This window comes from Pongo abelii, chromosome 5 (genome assembly GCF_028885655.2).
Source record: "Pongo abelii isolate AG06213 chromosome 5, NHGRI_mPonAbe1-v2.0_pri, whole genome shotgun sequence".
NCBI classification, from domain to species: Eukaryota; Metazoa; Chordata; class Mammalia; order Primates; family Hominidae; genus Pongo; species Pongo abelii.
Window position 1 is genome coordinate 22351110 of NC_071990.2, and position 16050 is coordinate 22367159.

Below are 16050 nucleotides of genomic sequence, written 5' to 3' on the forward strand. Positions count from 1 at the left end.
AGTAGCAATGGAGGCTGTAAGTATGTAGTTGTGTACCACTTACAGACTCACACTCACCTCCCATAATAAAGCTATTGGCTTGGGACTGAAAGAATCCCACTTTCCACTCCGCAAAGAGACCTAAAATTTACACTCACTTCTGTGGATTTTTGTTGTCATCCTAATTTTCTTCTTTTCAGGGTAAAATCTGAAAAGACAGAAATGAAGGTAACACACCACAGACCATGGAAATCAGGAGATAATTTTAACTTTCCTTCCATTCTCAGAAAAAATACATACATAAATAAAAATACACACATGTACGTATATACACATATATGTAAAGTGTAGCTGAGAGATCGCTTAACAGGGACACCCTTTTGTCTGCCAGGACTGTGACAGTGTTTATGGCGAACAGTCACTGAAAGGATAAAAGCTTTTGATTTGCCTGAACTATTTTTTTCCTGGACACATCAGGTTCTAAAGGCTTTGCGGAGCTACAAATAGAAACAGATAACCTTGCTGTTGCATTATTATGATCATCTCTGTAATCCAGTTTTGAGCTCTTTGGAGATTCTTGTAAACAGAAGTTTCATCTGAAATGGCTGCTGTTAAGGTTCCTATTTATCAGGTAGTGCATATTTTAGTTTTAAAACAATTCCATTGTGTATCAGCATAATAGATGGAATTTTAAAATGATTTTCCAGTAATAGGAGATGTATTATTTTTTGATGTGTGTGTACATATTAAAGTGATAAGGACTTCACATAGTTTTTAAAAATTTTTTTTATTTTTATTTTTTATAACCCTTTGACCATTTGGAGCTGGCAAATACAATTGAGGTGAGCTAATCACTCTCATTCCTTTTGCTTGGTCACACAGTACGAACCACATCAGACGGTGACCATTCTGCCCCTTCTAGAATTCCTGGGAAGATCAGACCACAGTCTCGTTTAATGATTCATCCACTCTTGTGCTCAGCAAACCAGACTGTTGGAATTTCTTATTATATATACCTTGAAGCTTGAACTTACTCCATATCTTTTTTCTCTTGTTTTCCACAGTTTGAGAACCTACTTATCTAACAATTCTTTACATACTTAAAGGTTGTTTTCAAATTTTATTGCTATGATTAAATTTTTTAATAACGATTTTTTAAGGTAAGCAATCTTAAGCATTTCAACATTTTTTGTATGCTTTACTTTCCACTTACTCTATCTTGTGTCTATTTCAGTATATGATTAATAATCATAATAGAAATTATTATAAATCTTCATAGTTTGCAAGGCACTTTCCTATTCATGTTCTCTTTCATTTAATCCTTCCAAAAACCTTGTGATATACAGGGAGATGATATGTTCATTCGGTTAGGCCAGAAAGGAAAGAATCTGGAAGGAGGGTGAAGTTATTCTGATGTGAAATGAAGACTCTTACAGAGAAGGAGATAGATATGAGAGCATGAGATAGTGCTACAATTCTGTATTTCTTTTGTCAAGCAATATAGGAGAGATGTATCTGCCTAGGGTAGTTTCCCTTTTCGGATCCACTAATTTTCATATCAAAATCAAAGCCCCTCATTTTGGCAGACTCTTCTAGTTGGGTGGACACTAAATTCCATTGTAATTGAGTTGGTGCACAAGTGTACAGCATGCTGCGTGTACACATGCAGATCTTTATAAATGAAGTGAGTTGGTTACCCACATTGTGGCTACTTAGGTGCTCTTCATTCTCCCCTCCAATTTGTTTCCCTCCTATTTTCTGTCCAGTCCCTCTTTCACTAGGTGGGTAGGGAGAGCGGAGTTCAGACACATCATTATATTAAGATCTCTGGGATAAAGTTGGCTCACAAAATGTTGAAGTCACCTCCATTTAGGTAAACCTCAGATAAATCATTTCTCCATTATTCTTTTCTAAGCAATGCTGAATATGATTTAAAAGCTGAATACTTTATGTTGTATTAAAAATAAGAATTACTTGCAAAGGTTCTCACTAAAGAATGAACAGATAAACTCAGTCCCTGAATGTTTAAAACCTTAGAACTTCTTTATGTCATGATGAGACCAGGTTGCAAAACAGAAGTTCAGGTCTTGTTTCCACAGTGAGTTGACTGGCAGATGATGGGTTGTGCTTTGAGCTTGCCAGGGACTGTCTGTTTGTCTCCAGCTGGAGGAACAAGAAAGTCTAACAGGCTATTAGAGTTTTTCTGTTAGATACCCAATGGCAAAAATTTCCCCCAGTCCCCAGTCCCACAAAGAAAACAACCCCTTTTTGAAATTGGAAACTTTGAAGGAAGATTTATGCACCTTTGGGTTTATGAAACCCGAAAGCACCATCTGGTGCTTTGGAGTTTGCAGGCTGGTTGCTTTGACAGCCCTAAGTTTGGATCAGCCCCCATCCCCTCTTCTAGAATTCAGTCTCTACATTGATACTAAAAAGGCTAGTCTTCTAAACTTATTGGATAACTTGTAAAAATCAGCAGGATTTAGGATAGTATACCTGTGACTTTGAAAGGGCAGTTTTATTGTTTGCTGCATGGCGCATTAAGGAGTCCAGTTTGTGAATTCCGAGTCTCCACTCTGCTTAGCTTCCTTGCAGGATCGCTGTGTAATTTTGGTTTTGTTTTGACAGTTGGTGACCTTTGACCCCTCTGAGTAAAATGTTTAGGCTGAGGAAGACTGAAAAGAGCTTTCAGATGGGATATTTCCAACCTCTTTCAAGCTAGAGCAATCTTCCCCTCAGCACAGCAAACCCTTATATAGAAGTGGTTTCAGCCTCTCTACAATGTTCTGGTGGAACAAATCAGATCAAAGCCTTTCTTAATATGTTTGAAAAATGCACATCCGCATGCAGAGCAAAAACATGTTATGGAAATCAATAATATCATATTCAGGCAGCCCTAACTTCAAAGTGAATCCTATGTGTGTTCTCAATTTCAAAAGAAAATGGAGAAAATGAGAACAGGGTGCATAAGTTTTCTCTGCTTAATTCTATTTGTAACTGAGCTGAGATCTCGAATGTCTCTTTACTGCTTTTTGACGGGTCTCTAAGGACTCTGGGCATAGGGAAATCTGCTTATTAATTGCCTGCACCTGTGATAATCTTGAACACTTAGGTTCCAAGAGTGGCAAACTTTCTTCCACCTCATGCTTTGGAATGCAAATTATTTACATTTTATTGGAAAAGTAGCATTTTAGGGGAGAATATAAAATGAGAAGCACAAAGATAATGTAGATTAACCTTGCAGATTCTTTTATGGAAAAGAAAATCGTTTTGTATTGATAGCTTTTTTTCCATTGTTAGTTACAATATTTGTTGAGGTCCCATTATATGGCTATCTGCCATTTTCCAAGGTACAGTATGATTATATATTTAAATTATACAATGTTTTGAGGGTAGGACCGAATTTTTTAACACACTGAACATACTTTATGATAATATTAGAACACACAATTGTATGTGTAATTTTATGCATTTAATTGTTGAGTATATAGTATCAATACTTGACACCTGTGTCATGCATGCATATATTCTCTTATTTGCTGGGAAGTAAATATTAGCCATATTTTACTGGAAGGATTGTATAAAAATTAATTAACTGGCCTACTCTTCTTTTTTTCCTCTGTGCATCTTTCCTGCAATGGTGATGGTAAACTATAATATTGTGGTGTTCAGGTTCAGGATTTAAAACCCAAAAGGAGATGCCCAGGGGCTGAATCTTGATATGCAATCTGTTTCTTAACTTTGCTGTTACCTGTTGGACATCATGTCAAAAGTCAGGCAATGCAATATGGTTCTTTCCACAGCAATGTCTCTTATTTTGCTTCTCAATATCTGATATATTTACTTGCTTACAACCTTTTTCCAACATAGTGTAAACATGTCAAAGTTTGTATGATAGACTGAAATGAAACTGTTTAAATTGTGGGTTTTAAATGATACTACACAGTCATTTGTTTAGAAAATGGGGAGACTCCAAGTTGACGAGATATGATATACTCAGATACTTGTCTAAATTGATCCTGGACCTGACTCATCTGTGACTGAAGTTTGGTTACCAGAACTGCCTTTCATTTCAACTTAAACTTCAAAAATGCATCAAAGATTTTGATAAGCTTTCTTTGAGTTTACTTTTAGATAATTCCCCCAGATGTAGCTTATAGACTAAAGCATGCCTCTTGACTCTCTACAAAAGAAAATTTCATCCCCTGAAATGGTTCCTTCTTATGCTGCTCAGTGACTGGGGTTGTAAAGAGGCAGACTGACTTGGACTGCTTTCCTTTGGACCATGTTGGATTTGGTAGGAAAGAAAAGGTAAGCATTCTTAAATGAATACACAGAAGCTCAGGACTTTGGGGCCACCTTTCATCGGCCCCTCCCTTTGTTATCCCTGTATCCTAGCTGTCACCAGTTCTCTCAGACTTTTCCTTGAAACAGCAGGAATTTTCACTTGACTTTCACGTCAAGTGTTATAAAAATATTTCTGAGTTTTGACAGAAGTATCAACTTCTGTTTTTCTAACGAGTAGCACCAAATAAACTCTGTCCTGGGGATTACTGCCCTTCAGTCTGCTGATTAGTTTGGTCAATGTTTGCCATAGTTTTTTAGAAAGGCACGTTAAAAAAAAATTACATGATGTAGAGTTAGATGAACCCTCAGAATCCTGACTCAGTGATTTATCTCTGAAATTGTGATATATACACCTTTGAGAGATATCTCTCTCTCTCAAAAAAAAAATATATATATATAAAATCATATGTATGGCTATTGGTGTTTTAAAAAACCTTTTATTTTTCAACAAGAAAGAGCAAAAACAAATTCTGCCCAGTGTTTCAAGTTAGCACATTTGTCCTTTCTCCCAAATTCATGAACCAAGTTCTAATTAGTGCCAATAAATCTGAAAAGGATTTTCTTTAAAAAAAAAAAAAAAAAAAAAAGGAAAGAAATTTTATTCCAGCGAGGTTTGCAAATTGGGGAGATGTAGCCTTGGGTACAAAACAAAGGTGTGTTCCAAGAGGACAAAGAGGGTTTGTGTTGGGTTCCTGCCCAAGTTCCCACCCTGGTCCACTTTCTTAGTGGTGACTGGTTGGCACTTGTTGAATTCTGATTGGTTGATACAGGTTGCACTCTAATGGCTGATTCAGGTGGTGTGGACAAGAATAGAAGGCAATGAGAGTCCTAAAGTTTAGTGAGTGTGGGGGTTATTCAGAAACGCAGAGTGCATATGTGACCTCTGGTCAGCAAATGGCTGCTTGGCACTGTTTTGAATTTAGGTCCAATTAGTCACTCAAGATCTATCTTGAAGGATTGGCTCCTTCAGGGTTCACATTTGTAAGCTCCAGACAAAGTTTGTTACTATTCCCTGACTCATTAAATGCTTCATCCTGGGGTCTTCTTCATTTGTTTTTTGACTGCTAAATTTCACCAGTGCAAACCACAGCTTGCTTCAAACCCATAACAAGAGTTTTCCATCCTTGACCTCTTGATCATTGGTTTGGGATTTTTATACTCACATGTAACCATGCTTTTCTGCAATATTATGGTAAAAATCCCAGTCAAGTTGTTTTCAAAAGGGAGTGAGGAAGCTGTATTTTTAGTATTGCAGTGACCCCTGGGTCCTGGGTAAAGTGCAGTTGCAGAAAAAAAGACATGACCAGTTGAGGAACTTTGGCCTTTGGCTCAGAAATATGTCTTGATGGTTCTCTGGCTGAATTTCCACAGAGATTCTTAGCACAATAAAACTGACAACCATGAGTTTTTCTCAAATGTTTATACTGTAGTTTCTCAACAATATGTGAACACAATTGAAGCATTAGAAATAATCTTGAGATTCTTGAAGTTCACAAACATTTGTCTGACCTCAAAAATGCTATAAGTAAGGAATGTTGAATCCCTAGTTCAGAAAAACCAAATTAAATGAGATAATGTATGTGAATGTATTCTGTGGCTTGTAACTTCCATACAGATGTCATATTTATAGTTTGATAATTTTCTTTTGCTTCCATGAAACAAGGTTCAGGTTAGGTCAGTGTTATTCGATTTATGTATATGTCGATAGTAAAACACAAATTAAATGGGGTTTAGAATAAGAATTGACTCCTTTCTTGTTTCTAAATACCACAAATATCTGTTGTTTTTGCCTATGCAGCATTCCTTTTATCCCCACTGCTGAGGAAAGTTGTTGTTTTTATTTCAAGAGTTATTGATTCTCCATCTCAGTTTTTTGAGTGTGGCTCATTCTATTATCCAATTCCAGGGATGGACAGTAATCTTAACCTGACCAATTAGGATTCTCTGTGATTAGTTCATGGGTGGGCACAGGACTGCTGCTAGCTCAGTGATAATCATCTAGGACTTCCAAGAGAAGTAATCTTATAGTTTCTGGCACTTATGTTTTTGATTGTGTGGGGACAGCTTGCCTGAGAATGAAGCCAACGTGGAGAAGAGGGATGAAGAAAGGAGACACTTTTCTGTTGTCAAAAGTCAAGCTCCGGCATCTACCAGCGCTCAAAGACAGTTCTCTTGAATTTCCCGGCTATGTGTTCCAATAAACATCTCCATCTTTTTGTCTGTTTAATTAGTTCCAGAGAAGTTTCTGTTACTGGCAGTGGAGTGTTCTGTTTTAGTCCCTCTCTGTCGGTCATTGACTGGCTAAGTAGCTGTGTTCCCTTGGGCATGCCACCTACATTTTATCAGATTGTTTCTCCATCTGTAAAATTAAATTGTATAATTTAGATCTCAAACGGAAAGCAGATGGCACACTGAAATTAGAATAGTGCAAGCAGTGTTTATTTATAAAGGCATGGGAATTGGGTAGTATTGGATGAGCTGCTAACACCCCAGCTCCAAAGGGATGAGAGGAGGAGACGTATCAGATAGTCTCACAGAGGACAACACCTTGAAGGAATAGTGAGTTGTGTCCTGGACAAACTTAACAGGATAGAACCAGGGGAATAAATTCACTGTCTTCTGTCTCCTTCCTTCCATCTACTTCCTGCGAGGGTTTCCCACTTGCTAAACACAGCAGGGAGGCAGAAGCAAGAGGGCCTGTTGATGTGGTCCATGCAGCTCACCCTGTGGAGGAAAACAAAACAACAACGATAAAAAACGGGAGGCAGGGAGAGTGGACCTGGAGGGACATAGCAGATAACCTTGAACTTGGCTGCTATTTCCAAAATTAAAGAGGAATCAATGAAGGAATTGGAATGAAGTGAGTTTGAAATTAATTTGGATTCATGTACATGTGTAAGTGAGAAAATATTAAAATTTGTTTTGTTGTCTTTTTTTCACATTTAACATTTCAATTCATTAAGAACACAAATAAGCTGGGCGCGGTGTCTCAAGCCTGTAATCTCAGCACTTTGGGAGGCCCAGGTGGGCGGATCACGCAGTCAGGAGTTCAAGACCAGCCTGGCCAATATGGTGAAGTCTGATCTCTACTAAAGATACAAAAATTAGCTGGGCATGGTGGTGTGTGCCCGTAGTCCCAGCTACTTGGGAGGCTGAGGCAGAAGAATCACTTGAACCAGGGAGGCAGAGGCTGCAGTGAGCCGAGATCGCGCCACTGCACTCCAGCCTGGGCATCACAGCGAGAGTCTGATTCAAAAAAACAAAACAAAACAAAACAAAAAAACACAAATAGTTTGATTAATGTCATTTTATAACTTCTAATGATGTGGACAAAAAGAGTGAACATATTTGCTAGAGAAATTAGATAATACCATTGTTCAAGTTGTTCTTGAAAATTTCTTTCAATAATTAGAATGGGATTTTATCTGAGCGTCAGTGTTTAAAGTGGAGAAAAAACTAATTTCATTTCACTTACAGTGGAGTTATATGGCTTTAAATTGCTCAACTACATGGGCTTAATAAAAGTACAAAAAACAGACACTTTTTTTTTTCCTTGTTTCCAATATAGCTGTTAAATGCAGGCCTGGTATTTCATCTGGTTTCTCTATTGAAGAAACAGTAATTTGTTTCAGTGCTGGAAGAAAAGCTAACTGTGTGAGGTTTATTTAGAGACAGTGAAGTATGTACAAAACCAGGGATATTGTTCTTCATGGGCAACTTAAGGAATGTTGGAGAGTGACATTGACTCTATGCAGCTTTTTCCCCACTGACTTAATTGTTGAGTAGGATGTGTCTCCACTGCATGGCACATAGAATGCTTAGGGAGAAAATAATACTTTTGCATAACGTTATGCAGGTCTTATTAATTTAGAAAATGCTCACTCAATTCCTGTTCTTTTATCAGAACTGTGTCCTTATAAATGTGAAGTATAAATATATGTGTGTTAACACGTAGCATAGAAAGTCCACCTCCTCCTTGTTGGGAGCGATGGCCTGTGTCTCTAGTAAAATGAGCAGATCAGGCTCCTCTTGTCCTGCATTGCTGTCTTTCTTCTGTACTCTGATCTGGGGGGGTCCATATATGGCCAATGGCAGAAGTGCCCACTCAGTATACATGCACCTAATGCATGGTTCTAAATGCAGTTCTGCAGACCTCCAAGACTCGGTTTTGGCCACTGTGGGTTGCAAAGTATGCACTGTCTCAGGATTTTATTCATTCCCAAAGGCTTTCTCCACGAGGGGCTTAGCCTACTGCAGTAAAAATAGACTTCATTGGAAAAGAATGCAAACATATGGTCTTCATTGTCTTCACAAACTTAATTAGAAATCTTACCAAACTGGTGGAGATATATTCTCAAATATTTTTTATTGGTTGCTCAAGGAATATCTGCAACATGTAAAGGAAAACAATAACTAATCTGGAGGACTCACCATAGGCAATTTCTACATTGTGACAGACAATGCGACACTGGCCACACTTATTCCCATTTGCATTGGGACAATTTCCCTTCACTGCCATTTGCATTTGTGCACTCTGTCCTTAAGCACAATGGAAGAGTTCAAAGCTATTGGATATGACCCAGAAAAAAATAATCCAGCTTGCATTACTTGTGAGAAGCATGAAGTTTGGTTTCAAACTAAAAATAGCTATTTTCATTTTTTTTGGATTATCTGTTACTGCAGGAGTTATTGAATACACGTTGTCACATTTACATTTCTATTCACACAACAATATAGGTTAGGGTTAACATCCTTATTATTATTATTATTATTATTATTATTATTATTATTATTATTATTTGAGACAGGGCCTCATACTGTCACCCAGGCTGGAGTGCAATGGCGCAATCTTGGCTCACTGCAACCTTTGCCTCCCGGGTTCAAGCGGTTCTTCTGCCTCAGCCTCCCGAGTAGATGAGATTACAGGCACTACTGCCTGGCTAATTTTTGTGTTTTTAATAGAGACGGGGTTTCACCATGTTGGCCAGGCTGGTCTCAAACTCCTGACCTCGAATGATCCACTTGCCTTGGCCTTCCAAAGTGCTGGGATTACAGGCATGAGCCACCGCACCTGGCCAATATCCTTATTTTGTAGTTGGAGAATCTCTTTTTCTCTTGCTATTCTTGTCTGCCCCTGTGTCCCAAATATAATGTTATAAATTTTGATCATTCTTCTCCCTAAATCTCTCACAGATTTCTCCACTTCTTTCCTGATCCTCTACCTCAAACGGATCTCTCCCTCTGCCTGGATAATCCATAGTTCCCTAACTAATATTTCTCTGTATCCACTTTGCTCCATTGTATGCTCTGCTCTGCCGCTAGACTAAACTTCAAAGATACGCATCAAATTATGTCTTTACTCGTTAAATTCTGGGATGGTTACCCCTTGTCCCTAGAATAAAGTCCAAGTTCCTGTAACATAGTTCATGATCTCTCGTAGCTCGGGCCCATGGCCGCGACTTTAGCCCCACTCTTGCTGCTGTCTTCTGCCTTCTCTCTGCAGTCCATCCATCCACACAGGATTTCAAAATTTCCTTGCGCACTTCCATCATCCTGTACTATCTTGCCCTCTTTTATTTCCTCTTTGTCTGAATGCTTTTTCCTACAATTCCCTCAGCTTTCTCCCATGTATCCCTTAGGTTTTAGCTTACATAGCAGTTCCTTGGACAGTTACCCCTAATCCTTTAAAGTGTCTTCCCTTGTTTTTGGTCTCACACAGCTCATCCTTCCCCTTTAAGATACTCTTCATGATCGCAATTGCTTTTTAAAATAGCTCTCATTTCCTCTAGAATATAATCTTCATGAAATCAGTGCCCTTGTTTTGTTATCAAGGTATTTTCATCTTGTAATGCAGAACCTGGCACAGTGTAAGCATTCAGTAAACATATGTTGAATAAGTAAAGTTTTTTTTTTTTAATGGAGTCTCACTCTGTCACCCAGGCTGGAGAGCAGTGGCGCGATCTTGGCTCACTGCAACCTCCTTCTCCCAGGTTCAAGCAAATCTCCTGCCTCAGCCTCCTGAGTAGCTGGGATTACAGGCCACGCATACCCGGCTAATTTTTGTCCTTTTTTTTTTTTTTTTTTTTTTTGACACGGAATCTCGCCCTGTTTTCCAGGCTGGAGTGCAGTGGCGCGATCTCGGCTCACTGCAAGCTCCACCTCCCGGGTTCACCCCATTCTCCTGCCTCAGCCTTCCGAGTAGCTGGAACTATAGGCGCCCACCGCCACGCCCGGCTAACTTTTCGTATTTTTTAGTAGAGACGGGGTTTCACTGTGTTAGACAGGATGGTCTCCATCTCCTGACCTCGTGATCCACCCGCCTCGGCCTCCCTAAGTGCTGGGATTATAGGCGTGAGCCACCGAGCCCGGCCCAATTTCTGTACTTTTAGTAGAGACGGGATTTCACCATGTTGGTCAGGCTGGTCTCGAACTCCTGACCTTGTGATCTGCCCGCCTCAGCGTCCCAAACTGCTGGGATTACAGGCGTGAGCCACTGCACCTGGCAAGATTTTTTAAGAAAACAAATACATCGAGAGGTGAAATCACCTGCCCAAAGACCCATGGTACAGGTGGCAGTACCCAGATTAGAACTCAAGTGTGTTTGATGACACATGTAGCTCCAGCTTTATCTCCATTTCACTGCTGCCCAGTGGAAGGGCTTTATGTGTACTGGGAATGTTGATTTATGTTGTTTTCATATTTTTCTTTTAGGGACGATATTTGGGGTTCAGTTTTATATAGTGTAAGTCAAACCTCAGCCTGAGTTAACCTAGTTTTTGCTGACATCGCAATAAAAAGAGACACATAGGCATTGGTTGTACTCCAAGTTCTTTATGATAATATATCATTTTTAATGTTTTTTTTTTTTTTTTTTTTTTTTTACTTAGAGACACGGTCTCATTCTGTCACCCAGGCTGGAGTGCAGTGGTGCAATCATGGCTCACTGCAGCTTTGACTTCCCAGCTTCAGGTGATCCTCCCACCTCAGCCTTGCGAGTAGCTGGGACTACATGTGTGTGCCTGGCTAATTTTTTGCACTTTTGTAGAGATGGGGTTTCACCACATTACCCAAGCTGATAAAAACATGTTTTTAAACAGTTTTTGAAAAATATAGTTGACTGGTTAGTGAGAAATCTGCATCTTCTTAAAAAGTCATGTAATCTAAAACCCTCCTCTGAAAAGCATTATAGACTCTACTTTTAGTTTTTTGTTTTTTTAATTTTCTGTTGCCCAGGCTGGAGTGCAATGGCATGATCTTGACTCACTCCAACCTCCACTTTCCAGGTTCAAGTGATTCTCCTGCCTCAGCCTCCCGAGTAGCTGGGATTACAGGCACGCCCTGCCATACCCAGCTAATTTTTATATTTTTAGTAGAGACAGGGTTTCACCATGTTGGCCAGGCTGACCTTGACCTCCTGATCTCAAGTGATCTGCCTGCCTCAGCCTCCCAAAGTGCTGGGATTACAGGTGTGAGCCACTGCGTCTGGCCTGTTTTTAGTTTTTATTTGGAATTTTATGTTGATTTTCAGTAATTTTTTTAATCATCTAATCTTTCTTAAGTAAAATTCTCCTGAAAGATTACTTTTAAATCACACTATTTCTTGGCTATGTACTTTTGCATATGTGTTACCAAGAAGAGAAAGATAAGTTGCTGCTGTATAACTATGTTTATGTATATTAATAAAGAAAAGAGGAGGAATGAATTTGTTGGCAAATCTTTGGGATGTGGAAGGTGAATCTGGCTCATGCTTCTCAGCAGTTAGTTAATTTGTGAAGTTTATGAATTCCTATTCCAAACTATGGTGAGTAATAGAAATGCAAAGGTTGGCCCTGGCTTCGTTTAGTATTTTTATGGGTGTTTACTAAATACTCTTTAGTATTTAGCAATTTCCAAAGATTACAGGTTGTCTGAAACCCAGGATAATGAGCAATGTAGAAACACCCCTTATGTGTTTCTCTCTTCATATCTTATTTCTCTTTCTGGCATTTCTAATGAGATCAGAATAACTGAAGACATGAAAACAGATATCTGTGGCTGGTTCGTGGCAGGAGGGTGAGCATTTAAGTTGGTTTTAGTTTTGAACTCAGGAGTAACTGATGTTTGCCATGTGCTTTCTGGAAGTTACCTGATTCCAACTAGTGCCAGCTCAACTCTGAATTGCAGGGATTTATGGAACAGAGAGTCTGCAAGGCAAGGTACCTGGCTTTCTGACTGGTGAAGGTTTGACTTGCTGGGAAGAGTTTTTCTTTCCAACACAACTTGAATAGTTGTGGAAGTTACCTTTTTCTCTAGTTATCTTGTTGCCTGCATATAATTTGTAACTTTTCATGGACATTCCTGTGATTCCCAAATTAATTTAGGCAGCCGTGATGTAGCATTTGTGGTGTTTATGGTTTAACAGTAACAGTGACAATTTCCGAAGGTTTGTTGGTTTGTTGTTTGAGAGTTAAGAATGTGAGCTCACCCATGCCACTCCCGGTTGTTTGCTTATACAACCGAATAGTTATGGTTGAATTAAGTTGGTTAACATATTTGAGCTTAGAGCTGTCTTCAGCCTCTCCCTGACTCCTATGATTAACATTACTTAGGTGGCATTTGGGAAACTATGAGAATGGTTCAAATGACTCATGAATGCAGAAGAAAATTCTCTGTTGCAGTTCACCTGAAAGATGAACTTGGCTTTGAGTATTAGCAATGGAATACACGACTTTTATCTTGAGGTGCTATAAAGCAAAATATCTTTGAAACATTTATTTATTTTACTGATTTATGTCTTTTGCAATGTTAGAACTAAAACGAATATTCTTTAAGGGGGAAAAAAACCCCTGGAAGTGACATTTTCGCTAAGAACTCAAGATTTACTATTTGTTTTGAAATAAAGGGAAATGCTTTATGTGATACTCTTTACAGAGACCCTTGGTTCATTTCAGAACTAATTTCTTAAAATATGAAACTATTTTTTTTGGTGAAGCAAAGTGAAAGTCCTAAGTTATGCGTCTAAATTGTCTGGAACAAATTCTAAGTGGGTATTTGTTGCAGGAAGATTCTTGACATTCTTGGATTGTTTGGTAGAAAAATGAATTTACTTATAATAATAATCAGATAAATGCTGTCTGCAGTAGACAGCTTTGTTTTTGAATTAAATCTACTTGTGCAAATTCGACCATCAGGAGACAGAAGAACAAGGTGTACACAAAGTGTATGTGCAAATTGACAGGGTAGAAGAGTAATTGGAGTGATAAAGTCATTTGTTTCTCATCTTTTATAACAGCTGCCATAGACTGTTTATCTCGCTGTACTCTACTGTGGATTTAGAAATGAGGGGTTTGCAAACTGCTATGTCTTCGACAACTCCTTATTGCTTACTATCACCATTACAAATGGAAGATCTAAAAATCTTGGATGGAGTGGCAAGAAAAGTCACCACTAGATTCTTGATCATTAGTTAGACCCTAATTAGATAGCATACTTTCTGCCATAGCTCTGTAAATGCCTCATGAGTTGCAAATGTATTCTGAACCCAAAATGGATGCTTTATGAGTAGGTCATTCATTCCTATCTAAATGCTTTTGTAAACAAACAGAGCCTTGAACTTTCTCATACTATACTACTATCTTAATTGGTAAAAGGCAACATGAATTTGGGATAACTGAGGCCAGCCTTTGAATGACTAAACTAGACAGTGAAAAAATAACAGGCTATGACCAGGATCATCTTGTATTGAAGATACTTTTAGCATCACTCATACTGTAATGTATGAATAAATTTATTCAAACTTAAATGTTAACATATATATTGTGAATACTTTTTCTTGATACAGCATTATGTTATTCACCTCATAAGATAGAAATAAGAAACCATATTTTCTACCCTAATAGGCTCTGTAGTCTTCTTGGGAAAATAGGACATACAATGACAAAAAACTTCATAGTTGATCTTCTTAATGATCACAGATGATTTTAGATTTAAAAGAGGCTTTCTGACCTCTCAGATCAAGCTCCTTCATGATGTATTTTGCAGAGCAGTAGCACACAGGGAACATTCTTGCAAGTGATTCCCCAGTTAACTCTCCAGCTGTAGAGATGCTCTTTGTTCCCCTCTTTCGAGTATGTACTGATGCCCACTGCTCAGTGAGTAGTCACCAATGGGGGCCATTCAGTAGCTCATCTATCATAGCTCCCTTCAGGTGAGTTGATGCTAAGAAGGCAGTTTTGTTTGTCTTCATCCTGGATTATGCCCATGGTGCTTGTTACTGTAATTATATACTGTAGTGAAATACTGTGCAAATCAGTGACTTATAAGTGTATGAACAGAACTATATAAATAAAAACTAAAATTGAACTTTAGCAAGACGCTTGAGTCAAAAAACATTACTATCAAATTAGGAATGACCTATCAACTATAAACAATTTTTAAAAATCAAATCCTAAAAGTCTGTACTCAGATTTAGTTTCCATTGTTTTTATATTATTTTATTTAAAAGAACCCAAATCTAGAAATCATAGATGATGTATAGTATATGTGACTTTTATACACTCACACAAAAAGGAGGGCTACGCTGGAAACTCCACTCACAGAACATACTCAAAGTAGAGACCATGGCCACCTAGAAAGTGAAAGTGAAGCTTTCTTTTTTTTTTTAACATTCGTTGGTTACAATTATTGCCTTTGATAAGAAAAACACTACTGCTGCTGATCACTTGGTTAAGGGAGATTCTACCATTGGCTGTAGTTTCCTGTGAGATAGTCACAGGGTATATACACATATTAAGCTTCTGATAACTTCTGCAGTAAAGAAATTCAACTATGTTTATTTAACTCAGTGTTTCCAAAATTTTGTGGATCTTACAACTCTTTTCTTGTTCACATTTTGGGGAATTATAATTCTAAAGTAAAACACTCAATTCTCTACTATTTGTGATATATTAGCAGTGTTAAAAACTATCCTGTGTCCTATGGGGAAGACAAAGATAATTCAGACATAGACTTAACTCTCAGGAGTTTATTATTTAATGTGGTAAAATATACATGCATAATTAAATGTAATATGCTGAGACAGAGACAAATATGACAAGATAGATTAAAAATCTTAACTTTATATTTGAAGATGCTGGGACACAGAGAGGTTTAAATATCTTAGTTAAAGTTGAGCAGGGTAGCATGAACTACAAGGCTGATACATCTGACTCCTAGTTGGATATTCTCTTTAGTTCAACATGATATAACATATACACATAGAGTCTGAGAAACAGGAAGCAAAGTTTCACAGTTTTCACCGAAATTAATTATTTTTAAGAGAATTGAATTATAAAAATAATTTTATCACTGATTCAGGTTCCTAATTTTGTTTTATGGAACGTGGAATAATGCATGTAAGAAGCAATGTGTATCATTTTTAGTATACTTCCTTTCAGGTACTTAATTTTTTAAGCATTATTCTTCAATAAGCCATTCAAACATTCTCCCCGCCCCCAATATTGGTATAAAAGTGTTTTCCCTGGAAAGACAGTCTGTATTGATAGCCAGCCAGTCACTAAAACATACAGAATGCCACCTATGACTAGAACAACTAAAGCCTCATCTTCCATGTTATAATACCAAGAAACTTTGGCCTGGCATGGTGGCTCACGCCTGTAATTCCAGCACTTTGGGAGGCTGAGGCAGGCAGACCACTTGACGTCAGGTGTTCAAGACCAGCTTGGCCAACATGGTGAAACCCCATCT

The 16050-nt window shown here is 38.2% G+C and overlaps 1 protein-coding gene across 1 annotated transcript in view; it reads left to right on the forward strand.

The window, feature by feature from the left end:
• Positions 1–16050, forward strand: part of LOC134761654 (uncharacterized) — a 985940-nt gene that overhangs the window by 671786 nt on the left and 298104 nt on the right. The window lies entirely within an intron of this gene.